At 48.1% G+C, this 12,223-nt stretch overlaps 1 protein-coding gene across 1 annotated transcript in view; it reads right to left on the reverse strand.

Moving 5' to 3' along the window:
* The window catches only part of LOC128943450 (serine/threonine-protein kinase pim-1-like), a gene marked incomplete at its 3' end in the record, with an annotated part of 171,675 nt that overhangs the window by 62,915 nt on the left and 96,537 nt on the right, over window positions 1-12,223 (reverse strand). The window lies entirely within an intron of this gene.

Here is a 12,223-nt window from a genome sequence, read left to right on the forward strand (position 1 = left end):
GCATTGATTTCCTGCTCAATTCCCAAACACAGCACACACTGATTCCCTGGGCTGCCAAAAGACACGGGAGCTGTTACCCTGAAAGTGATGTGTTTCTGCCAGTGCTGGAAAAGGTCAGGAAAGATTGAGAAAAAGCTCCCTGGAGAAGGAGAAATTACAGGCTAGAAGGCTTCTCCTTCTAGCAAACAAACAAACAAATAAACAAACAAAATATGAAAGTGTTACCTACTCCAGTGTCTAAAGCACTTGGATGCAGTGAAGAGATGTTTGGCAGGGAAGCAGCCCTTGTGCTGAGCATTGGCTCTATGGATCTAAGGCAGGGATCTATGGAAGTCTGCCTGAAGGTCCCTCAGGAGCCCCCATTGTCCAGGCTAAAGCTCCCTCAGCACCTCCTCACTGGCCTTGTGCTGCACCCCCTTGCCCAGCTCCCCTGTCCTTCTGTGCACACGCTGCAGCCCCTCCATGACTTTCTGCTTCCCAGGGCCCACAGCTGCACACAGCACTCCAGCTGTGGCCGCAGCGCTGCCCAGCACAGGGCCACGCTCACTGCCCTGCTCCTGCTGCCCCACTGCTGCTGGCACAGCCACCGTGCCCTTGGCCTTCTTGGCCCCCTGGCCACACGCTGCCTCATCTTCAGCTGCTCACGGCCGCCAGCCCTGCGTCCTTTTGGCCCACGCAGCTCCCCAGCCACAAAGGTGCCCATTGCACTTCAGATACTGCAGGCACCATTGCAAGATGGCCTTCCTGTTCTACCACCTCATGTTCCAAGCAGATATCATAAAGTTTGATAAGAATAGGAGTCTAAGTCACTCTGTTTAAATTAAAATTATATAATTCAACTGTAGAGGAAATTGCTCTTAATTAAATTTTCCCTATCTGCTGTCAGCAAGCATCATTCTCGTTTCAATACTTGGTTTTTAATTCTTTAAACTCTGAGAAGGAAATTTAAAAATATCTATCACTGCCGTTATTATTTTTGTTACAGGCAGGAATATGGATTTTCAGCCTTCCTAGCTGGCCCTGTACAGTCTACTGCTACTGGCCAAGCTCACATCTTCCTCTACAATTCTTAAACACCAGGAACATGACATGTTCCTTTCTCACTCACCTCAGGATCTTCAGCACTGCTAAATGCATGCTTCAGTTGTCCTGTAGTGGGAAGGGAAAATGAACCAGATGCTGTCAGAAAACTGCCTGGGCTGCTGAATCCCACAGAACAAGTCAACCCAAACAGAGATGATTTCCTGTTTCACAACATCCCTCCCGGAGACACATTTCATTCACACAGCCAGCAAGAGATCAGGACAATATTCTTGGCTGTGCCCACACTGCAGCCAGTTTAGCCAGTAAATGAATTCAAATATGATCAAGAAAATGCAAAGTGTTTTTCTTTAACACTCAATGCTCCTGTTCTACCAAAAACATAAGACAGCTTCTGAAATTTTCTCCTTCAGGTACTCTTTTTTTTTATCACTCAGTGTCATGCACTCGTTCTGATTAACTTGCAGCAAACAGTTGCCCAGAAAAGCTTCCCCACAGTCCCCCTGCAGATGATGGAGTTCTATTGCTGAAGAGCACAGCAGCACTTCCATTCAAAGGGAACAACTATTTTAGCACTCAGTAAAAGGTCAAGTTAGTAAAATCCTTTCATGACAAAATTTAAAATGAAATAAGCTTTCTCTGAATTCTGGGGAAAACTGCAGAGTTTTTGGAAGGCTTTAAAGAAGGTCTGCCAGTCTACATTTTTAAAGGTGTCTTGCTTGTCCCAGCAACCTGAGTAAATGACAGACTCTGATGCCACAGACTCTCCTGTGGAGGGAACAGAAGCCCTGCAGGTTCCCCTGCAATTGCTGCCCCTGTGGCTACACACACCCCCTTTTTAGCTGAACCTCTTGACAGGAGCTTTACCAAACCACTGGCATCCTAATGCTCTTTCTCCTACAAAATCAGAAACGCAGCCACCAAGAAAGAGCAGGAAGAAATACAAAAGCCAGATTAGGGTACACCCTAACCTAATTAGAATGGAAAACTCTACTTACGTGCGAAATTTGTAAAATAATAAATGGAATAGCCAATGCCATATGCAGCAAAAGCTGCAGTGGCCAGATGATTAATTATTGGCATTTCTGCAATTTTTCGAGAAGCTCAAAAAAACAAGCCTCTTGTCAGTGGGCAGCTGCCTACTGACAGATGCTTTGACCAGGAAGGTTCTCCTGATCTGAGCAAGGCCTAGGGCTGCTCTGACACTTAGGCCTTCCGTGCACCAAGGCAACCTTCTGATGCCACTATGACGACATGGCAACCATGCCGTGACATCACAAAGGGACAGCTCTGTGTTGGTCTGTGAGTTTATGCACAGCAAAACCCACCTTCCCTACAGCAAACACAGAAGAGCCTGGGAAATTCTCATCTGTCACAAAGCAGCAAAAATTCCCCTCATGGGCCAAACCCTGTTGTTCAGGGGATCCAAGAGGAACTTCAGGAGTGCCCCAAGCACCTACAGCCTGTACCCCAGTTGAGCACTCAGATGGGACACAAACAAAGGAAACCAGACCAAGACAATGGCCCACAGCATTGCATATGTGAGAAATGACTCTCACTTTTAACATTTTAAAGGTTTAGTAAACCTTAACAAAGGACTGAATAAGGAAAAGTTGCAGCATTGGGACTCTCTGTGACTAGCAGCCACGTGCTCATCTACAAAAAGGATGCTCTGCCTTTTATACCCTTAGCTCCTCCAAAAGTTTTGTCAGTCAACTCTTTCTCTGCTGTCCATTGGTGGACATTACTTTCTTGCATCCTGACTGGAGGTCAGGTGTTGTTACACCCTGCCTGATGGTCACGAGCCAGCCCTCCCCAAATGCCCTGACTACCAAGGCTATTACAAGGGGGACGGGAAAGAGGACTATGGGAAGATATATTACAATACCATCACTACACATTTGAACATCCACATAACATCTACTTCTTAATTGTCAGAGCCAACCATTGCATTACTTGTCTAGAACACACAGAACCAGGAGAGAAGCCACTGTTGGCATCACAGCTGAAATCCTTCCTAACAAATCTCCCCACATATTTGCACCTTTATTGGACATGCCCAGGGCTCCGGTGTGGGTACATCTCTGCCTTTCTTCCCCTTTGGCAGCAGTTGAACTGGCAGCATCTGCCCACCAGCAGCAGCTGCTCCAAGCTGGGAACGCCACTGGCGGTGCTGATTTCCAGAGGCTTCTGTGTGCAGGGGAAGCCAAGGCAGGAGCGGGTTGAACGGTGCTGGCGCTGCTGCTGCTCTGTGCCAGAGAGCCCCGGCTGGGCAGGGCACGGTGCCCACTGCGCTGCGGGCTCCTTCTCCTGCCACAGCTGGGCACACCTGGCAACAAGGCATGACAACTTGTGGGCAAGCCAAGGGGTTTCTGGGGCTGCACTGCTCTGCACACACCCAGCACACCTGCAGCACAGAATTTTAACCCTCAAACAGGTGAACCAAAGGGAAACAGCTGGAAAGACTTCATTTTGACCATTCTTACCTGCTCAACAGAAGTCTTCAAAATGAACGTTACCAAGCAGGGCCCAATCCCTGCTGCCAGGTCAGGGTTAGAAAAGAGGCAATCCTTGATCTCAGCACTGGGTGTTTGGGGAGTCACTTCCCCAACACGTGCACACCCAGGAATCTCAGTTACTAGTTTGTATCCATGGATCTAAGACATATTCAATACTTTGCTGAAACTCACAGGCTAAATATTCCCCCAAATTATTTGATCTACTCATTGATACCTTTTGACTTATTGATACTTAAATCACTTCACCGAATTTACTGACATGAGAAGAGGAGTGTCCTTTAGTCCCTGCCAGTCTTTGACACAGGTTCAGGAGGAGACCCATGCACAAAATAACCCAGGACAAAACTGGGATTGCAAAGCAAATTCATTCTATTTGTTGCAGTAGCAAATCATACATACCAAGCCCTGGATTCCTAAAAATCTGCTGAGCAGGAGAAGGAGGTGGAGCGTGGTACTCGGCAGCAGGGACAGGTAGGCAGTGCACTTTCAGGACATCCCCTGGATCAAAACGCTGTGCATCTCATCCTTCTCACCCTTCCAGCTCAGAACCAGGCCTTGTATCTCCTGCTCAGGAGTGGAATTTCCCAGTTCCAGCATCGGCTCACACATGGCTGGTGTGTGAGATGAGGCCAATGAATCCAGGATTTAAAAGAACTGGAAGAGTTAAAATTTTAGCAAGATTTGGTTAGGCAGAAAGAGTATAGCAAGAAGAGTAGAAATAATAAGGGATAGTTAATTTCTAGCAGATAAGTTAGTTAAGGCTAGGGTAATATATCACTTGCCTGTCTTTACTATGTTTAACGAAGCAGGATGGGATGCGGATTTCTTTGTGACAAAGAAGAGGACCGTAGCCTGCACCTGGGCCCGAAATTTCAGCTTTAACCAAGGGGTGCGAAAGCCTGCCAACAGGTCATAAGGAAAGAGGTCAAATTGAGGAAGACGTCTTGGCTTCATCAGAAGGAGACCATTCCCTTCTTTAAAACCCACCAACCCACGTGATGTGAAAGAATCTGCAAATGTGAAGGAACTTTGGACTCAGTTATAATACATATTAATACAAAGGGGGTAGGTGGGGTTACGTAATGAATATGTATTAGTCGTTTTGGGAATTATATGAATATGTAGGACTTTTCTAGATAAGTAGAGTGGCAGTGATTCTTCACACGTCTTTAAGAGACAACTCCTCGTGTGCCTGGCGCTGTAATAAACACACCACCTTCTACCTTTAATTGTGGTGAGTTCTATTCCACACCTCATTTGGTGACCGCGGCAGGAACGCTTCTCTGCTCCAGCGAGAACAACCGGGCTCTGGACGTCTCTGGGCACTGCCAGGACATTCCTTTCCTGGAGGCACCTCCGCTCTCGGCTGTTCCTCGTGGGGAACAGACAAGACTGCTGGGACTGTGGAGAAAGGGAACGTTTAACTCTGTATAAAGCAACCCGTAAGGTGTATGCAGGGGAAGGGCTGTTCACAAGTCACACAGAGACGTCCTGTGCACCACTTACGCCTGTACAGTTTGGGTTTGGGTCTGGCTGCTGGCAGAAAGGATTTGCTGTGTCAATAAGGACCTGCTAGCAATTCTGGGGGTGAATTGAGCAAATCCTGTTTCATTGCTGCTATTTTTCCTGTGTGTTGTAATTGTGCTTCTGTTTTCAGTGTGTTAATGCTTGAGGAAGATGATGTGGGTGGATGCTGATGTGGTGGATGGTGTGTATTGTGTTGAGAAAAGTCAGCATTCTGTCCCCTCATAAAGACATGCTCCTTTCCCGTTGAGCCTGTGTGTGTGGACTTTCTAGTTTCAGGGGTCGGTGCTCCCTGTGACACCTGGTGCTTGGGTATACAGGGGGGTTGAGTGGTTTTTCTCCCACATTGTGGTCATTTGGGACTGCACGGTTGTGTTTGGGGAGATTTTAGGATTTTGTTTGCAACAAGTGCAGCAATTTATGCAGAAAACTTCAGTGTGGTGATTTATTATGTCAAACTAAGGTAGTTCCTTTCTACCGCCCCCCTCCCCCAGGGTTTAAAGTCTCCTGCCATGAAGTGGACGCTCTCTTTCCTCTTCTGGACATCCTCTTTCCTCTCTTGGACACTCCCTTTCTCTCCTGGAGTTGTTCTCCATTAAAGATGTGGGACTTTGGTCCCGGGAAGAGAGAGCACCTCTCGTCTTTTGCTTTTGTCCTTGTCAGTGTCACTGGGCCCAGAGCTCGCCAAACTGATCCCCCACGAGATGAAAACTGACAAATGGCCCCATATACACAGCTCAAAAATTGGCCACATTTTTGATGGACTGGGGTGCTTGCCACACTTTTGGAATTCCCTATTCCCACACAGGCCAGGCAATTGTTGAAAGGACGCACCACACTCTAAACATATTCTAGATCAACAAAAGGGGGAGTGGCCCAAGCAACAACCCAGATGAGGTTGAGCAAAGCTTTAGATGTCTTTATGTTTTTAATAGCTCATTTGCAGGAACTAATCCTCCAATTTTTAGGCACTTTTCAAACAGCACACAGGAAAAATTGAAAGAAAATCCTTCTGTTTTGATCAGAAACCTTGAGTTAGGACAAATTGAAGGAACATTTTCACTAATCACTTGGGGCAAAGGGTATGCTTGTATTTGCAAAGGTGTCGGACCTATGTGGGTCCCCGCGAAGGGCGTGAAACCATCTCAAACACAAGAGCGCAGCGACAATTCCACCAGCAGGGAAATGAGCACGCAGACGTGAGCCACACAGAGAAGCTACGGTGCATGCCTGACGTTCCCTGTTCAACCTGTGAAAGCTACAAATCTTAAGTTTGATGTTGATTTTTGGACTGTGAAAATGGTTTGTCTCATAGAGCTGTTTCAGGAAAAAGCGTGGTGTCCATTGTGTTAAAAGAATTCTAAGATATCCAAATTTGTAAAAATTGAAGGTTAGAGGGACAGTTTAGTGCCCTATAGTTGGCCAGTCCCTGAACAAGTGCTAAAAAATTTTCTTGACAACTGAAATAGATGGGCAAGCTTCATCCTCAAAACAGCTGAGCAGTAACATGGAGTTTGATCAAAGGATATACTGGCACTTGTTGGTTTTGCTTGCTTGCTTCTGCTGTGCATACATGCCTGTAGATCAACAAAAAAATGAATGTTTGCCTTGCTTTAGCCAAGTCAGCAGGCTCAGACACCATGTGTTTGACCAATTTGAGCCCAGACAAATCCTTTGCAACCTGTTTGGTCGGTGTGCCTGTGCCAGCCAAGGAGTAGCCAATACCCAATCATGACAAATATTGGTGTGAGGCTGCCAACGAGACCAATCCCATAACCAGCTGGCATCACTGGGCCCCTGATCTTCTTAAAGCACCATCTGAACCTCAAGAATTGGAATTCTTGGTTCATTGGTGATGGAATTTTGTGCTGAGTTTCAGTACCAGGGAGATCCACAGTTAAATGTTACTCCCCATCATCCTGAGGACAGATACTCAAGTTTGTGGTGCAATTGTACTACCCCAGTGCCCCCTAAGGGTGAAACTGCTGACAAGTAGATGACCTAGATGAGTCCCCATGACAATTAGCAACAAAATATTGGCTCATTTGTGGAGATAGAGCCTGGCAGGACATTCCCTCAAAAATTAAAGGTGGCCCATGTAGCATCAGGCAACTCACTGTGATAGCACCTATCGTTAAAAAAGCCATCAAGAGAAAACACAGAGAAAAAAGATTTGCCCATCATTATAAAGAAAACTGTAATAGCAATTTCAGACCCTAGGGCCCTGCAAAATGAGGTACATCGAATTTATTTCTACATCAACTTGCCTCAGGCGAGGCACTGAAACCAATATACCGATTGGGTTGTTGGCAGAAGAAAGAAGACAGTGCTACTTCCATTGCAATTAGTGACATGATGACTGATGTTAGTGCTGTCAGACATGCAACCTTACAGAACAGAGCAGCAATTGATTTCCTTAGCAGCCATTCCATGTGTTCAGTGTCACCTCCATGTTCTACACTGTCAATGTCAGCTTTGTCAGCTTTGGGACTGTGTTTGAGAAGTCAAATTTTTCTGACTGTTGAAGGGCTTTGGGGCCCAGAGTTCTTGTTAGGAACAAGGGATTAAGTGTGTGAGCCATGGAGATGTTGGACCAGGTGTTTTGTGTAAGTGGTGAGAATGGTTTCTTCCTTTCTGTTTCTCTTTCAAGAGGAATATTAATGTTGCCCCTGAGTCCTCAGGAGGGGAGCCTGTGGACTGAGCTGCAGCAGAGGGAGCTTTGCCTGGCACCGAGAGCTGTGGGAACAGTTCCCAGGAGCCCGAGGAGCTTGGTAAGGACAGAGCCCCCACTGGTTTAGAGAGGGGTGAGATGGCCGCTCTGAGCCTGCCTCTGGCAGTGAGGGAGATGAGAAGGGTTGAGTTCCTCTCTGCAGGCTTGGTGCTTCCTGGTGCCTTTAGTTCAAATCCTGCACTGGCACAACCTGCCTGAGCCCTGCCCTCCATGCTTCTCCAGAGGCTCTGGCACTGAGTCCTCTGAGGGAATCCACAAAATTAGAGGGTTTTGGGAAAGCTGCAAAAGGCAGGTCTCAGATACAGTAGAACTGTTATTAGAGCCAAGCAGCAGCCATGAGATAGGTCAGCAGAAAAATTATTTAAACTGCAGAAAAGCAAAGAAAAATAGAACAATGGTCTGTGCATTAATGCTGGTCTAGAATAACTCTCTAAGCTACAGAAAAGTTTATCTAGCAAGATATTAGGAAGGTTGAAGCTTAATAATGGAGCTCAGTGCGTTGTGTTTTAAGGCTTACACGTAGGTATTGTATTCGAAATAAGCAAGCATTGTTTTAACCAATGGAACATGTGCTTATGGTGATTGGATAGAACTACTGTCAATAAGCTTTTGCTTTGTGTGATTGGTCAAAAAATTTATAAAGTAAGTTGTAACATTAAGTTCTTTGTCTGCTGCCTGGGATGTGAGCTGCTGGCATCTTCCCATTGTCATAACCATGTAATGAGACTGATGCTGGAAAACAAACAGCTCGAGGCGCGTGCCTCAGCAGACCCGGCCCATTCGTGATTTCTACATAGCCCCCTGCCAGCGTCAAATGGCATGGCTTGATTTGCAGGGCAGACAGTCTTAAACATCTGCAATATCCTATCAGAGTCCTAGTTTGGCTTCATTCAAAGAAAGAGGAGAGTGCACCTAATACTGACCACTTGTTAGGCAGTATCTTCCACCTTGCCCTTGTACCCCTACAGAGAGGCTGTCTGCAAAATGCCCAGAACACCATCCAAATCTGCAGCAAGTACAGGAAAATCAGGCAGAGAATCTTTCTGTTTTCAAGGTCCCCCTTCCTAGGTGACTTGACCCTTTCTACCTGATTCTCACTTGAGATCTACCCATGATAGAGCACTGCAGGAAAACACTTTAAAGGGTCATTAACCAGGACCTGCTTGGAAAGCAAGGGTAGAAACTCTTTCCCTCCCTGATAGGATGCGGGCTGGCAACTGCTGCTCTGAAGATGTGCAGCTGCTCCTCTCTGGAGAGGCCATGGAAAGGCTGTGATGGTCTACGGGAACCAGAGGAACGATGAGCTCAGGTTGGCATTTAAGCTTCATGGGAACAAGCAGAATGAAGAGCTCACAGTGGAGATGAAATTTGCCTGTGCCTGGCTCCTCCGAGGAAACCCCAAGAAGTCCAGATGAAGCAAACACCTTCTCCCAAGAACCTAGGAAAACCTCAGAGTCCTGAGCACCTGCACTTAGCCTGGAAGGGCGTGGAGGCAGCTCTAAATGCTCAGGTGAGGCAGCACTGAGGTCCTGGTATGAGAGCGCTGTGTAGCAGTGAGGGAAGGAAAAGGGAAGCAAAGGGAAGGCTGGGTCACTATTGGTCTTTGGGTGTGTTTCCCTTGGCAGCAACTGTACTGTCAGGGAAAACAAAAGCTCCCTGAATGGTTAAAACTGAAAATCAGGGACAAAGTTGACTCTAACTTTGTAACTTTGACTCTAACTAGTCAAAGTTACAAAGTGGTGTGTTCATTACGCTGGCGGGGAGCACAGGGGGGGGTCATTCCTGAAATGCGTGACCACTGGCCGGGCTCGGCTCGGCACAGCACAGCACAGCAGGATCCCGCAGGACAGGGAAGGGCAAGGCAGGCACGGAAGGGCAGGGCAGGGCACTGGGGGCAGTGACAGGCTCTCTCCCCACGCTGCATCCCATGCCTGGGTAACCATCGGGGACAGAGAGGAAGGACATTGCTCTGTCTTGGCTGAGGAAAGGATGAAAAGGGTGAGTTAGAAAACATTAATTTGGACTCCTTTTCAGCAGACTAGCTGGTTTTATCTCACCATGTCTGCCTGTCTTTGGCAGAGTTGGCACATTGCTCATGAATTGGAGTCAGCTACGGCAGCAGGAATGGGAAGCAATTTTGTCAGCATTGATATCAAAGCCAAAGTGCTGCCCCATGGATGGATGGTGCTTTCTTCAGGGGATTTCGGGCCTAGAGTTGTAGCAAACTCACACTGGTGTCTTCCCAAGCAGCGTTGCCTTTTTCTTTCCTCAGGAATCACCTCTTCTTTTTCTTCCCCCCAATCTGGGGAGAGTTCCCATGCAAATGTCCCCTGCAGCCAACTCCTGTCACTGTAGACTGACAAAGGAGATCTTGCAGTGGGAGAGACTCCCTAGAGCTGCTGTGGAGAGCTGAAGGGGGAAGCTTTGTCCCTTAGTCTTGAAGTCTTGTTGGGGAGTTGCTTGTGCTCTGGGGGGCGGACACCAGTGGTGTTTATCCAAGCCTTGCAGGTTCATTCCTGAGCTTGCTGACACACCACAGAGACTTTGGGGTTGTCGTACTGGCAAACAAATTTCAGTCTGGGCACTTCTTGAAATGCTTCAATTATTCTTTTTTTGCTTTTCTGCAGAAATGTTGTCATCATCTATTCCTTCAAGAGAATCTTTTCCTACTTTTTGGGGAATTCCTTTTGCTGCCCTCCCAGACCAGGCCAATTCCCAGGGCTCCTTCCCAAAGTGAGGTGCAGCCCATGGCCTCCACTCTCCAGCTGGAACAGAAGGAAGCACAGAGTTTGTGGTTGTGGGAGAGGAGCTTCTCTTTCCTGCCTGCTTTCCCTTTGGGACAGGTTGGTGTGTGCTCATTTGATAAAGGCAGGTTTAAACTCTGAAGCAGTTTTGTTTCAAACTGCTCCCTTCTCCAGCTCTTCTGTGGGTATCCTTGGATAAAAGGCCTTTTGGTGGGAGCTCCCAATGGCAGGTTAAGAAAGGAGGTTGATATTTCAGGGTTGTGACTGCTGAAAGCAGCTGGTTTCTGGAGGTGTCCAGAGCTGGGAGTGGCTCCTTTTCTCACCTGCCTGCAGCAAAGGAAGTTGCAAAGTGGGAATTTCATTTGTGGAGATGGCCACCAGGGGTGTTTTCCCAGAGATGGGCTGGCAGAGAGGCAGGTCTTGTGCTAAACTGGCTGTGTGTTTGTTTTGATGGTGGGGAGGGTCAGAGATGCAGACACACCAGCTGAACGAACAGTGTGATTTACTGTAATGCCAAAGTGTAAAAAAGAGTCAGGAAAGGATAAGCTAAGCAATGCACCTCAGCATTATTACAAAAGGGTGCCTCTGGTGATTAAGGAAGATCCGTCACCAGGTAGCCCAATGGTTTCCCCTTCATCCAGAGCTGCACATCAGCTGGGGGAAGCTGTCCCAGCCCAGCCCTGCAGAGCCACGGCCGGGAACCGGGAAATCCTGCGGTGCCTCCACCTTTGGCGGCCACGAGGCTCCCGAGAGCGCTGTGAGAGTAGCCCGGCTCCGACAGTGCTGGACGAGCAATGTGCCAGAGCTTCTGCTGGGGGCACAGCTGGTGTCATTCTCCTCTTGGTTTTCTCCCCGAGCCTGCCCAGGGCTCAAGGAGGAACCAAGGCCATGTGTGGCCTTGTCCACTTTCCTCATGCCGAAAGGTGAAGACGTCTTTCACCAGTGAATGCATGCAACAATCCTTTTGATAGTAACACTTGGTTAAGGAGCAGATACGTAGAATATTGGGTTGGGAAGGTCACCTAGAGGGCAGCTTTGGCTCAGGTCCTGTTGTTGAGGCTTCAGTCAGGGTCTGTTGTTCAGGCCTTGGTCCTTCAGTATTTTGTGGTGCAAATCACACCTGTGCAGAGCCGCAAACAACCAGGTCTATCATTAGCACATGTGAGACAGGGAACAGGGTTAGCCCTGCAAGGCCAGGCTAGGGCCAAGAGCAGAAGGCCAGCACCCTGCTTTTGCCCCCAGGCAGCCCTGCAGAGCAAGCAGCCCCTCCTGCCCAGGGGCTGAGGTGCCCGAAGCTGCCTCCCCGCTGTGCAGCTCTGCAGAGCCCGCGGGGCGCAGGGTCCTGGGCAGCCAGGGCAGCCCGGCTGCCTTGGGGCACAAGGAGTGCCCCAGAGAGAAGCTGCTGCCCTTTGCTTTGGAACTGTTGCTCAGAGTCTTGTCAATAATCCACAGTGTCTGATGTGTTTTCCTTTCCTCTCCCAAGTTTAACACAGCTTTTTGAGAAAATTGACTGATGTAGCTGCTGCTGGTGGTGGTGATAGTACTTTTGTCTGCAGGTGAGGGCAGGTGATTTGAACCAAGGACGGAGTCCATTGTTAACACCCCAGCTTTGCCAAGTCAAGAAAACCATTCACAATTGGGCTACCAGTGCTGAGCAGTTTTCC

This window comes from Melozone crissalis, unplaced genomic scaffold (genome assembly GCF_028551555.1).
Source record: "Melozone crissalis strain CALT ecotype California unplaced genomic scaffold, PUWL_Pcris_2 ptg000046l_1, whole genome shotgun sequence".
Taxonomy (NCBI): domain Eukaryota; kingdom Metazoa; phylum Chordata; class Aves; order Passeriformes; family Passerellidae; genus Melozone; species Melozone crissalis.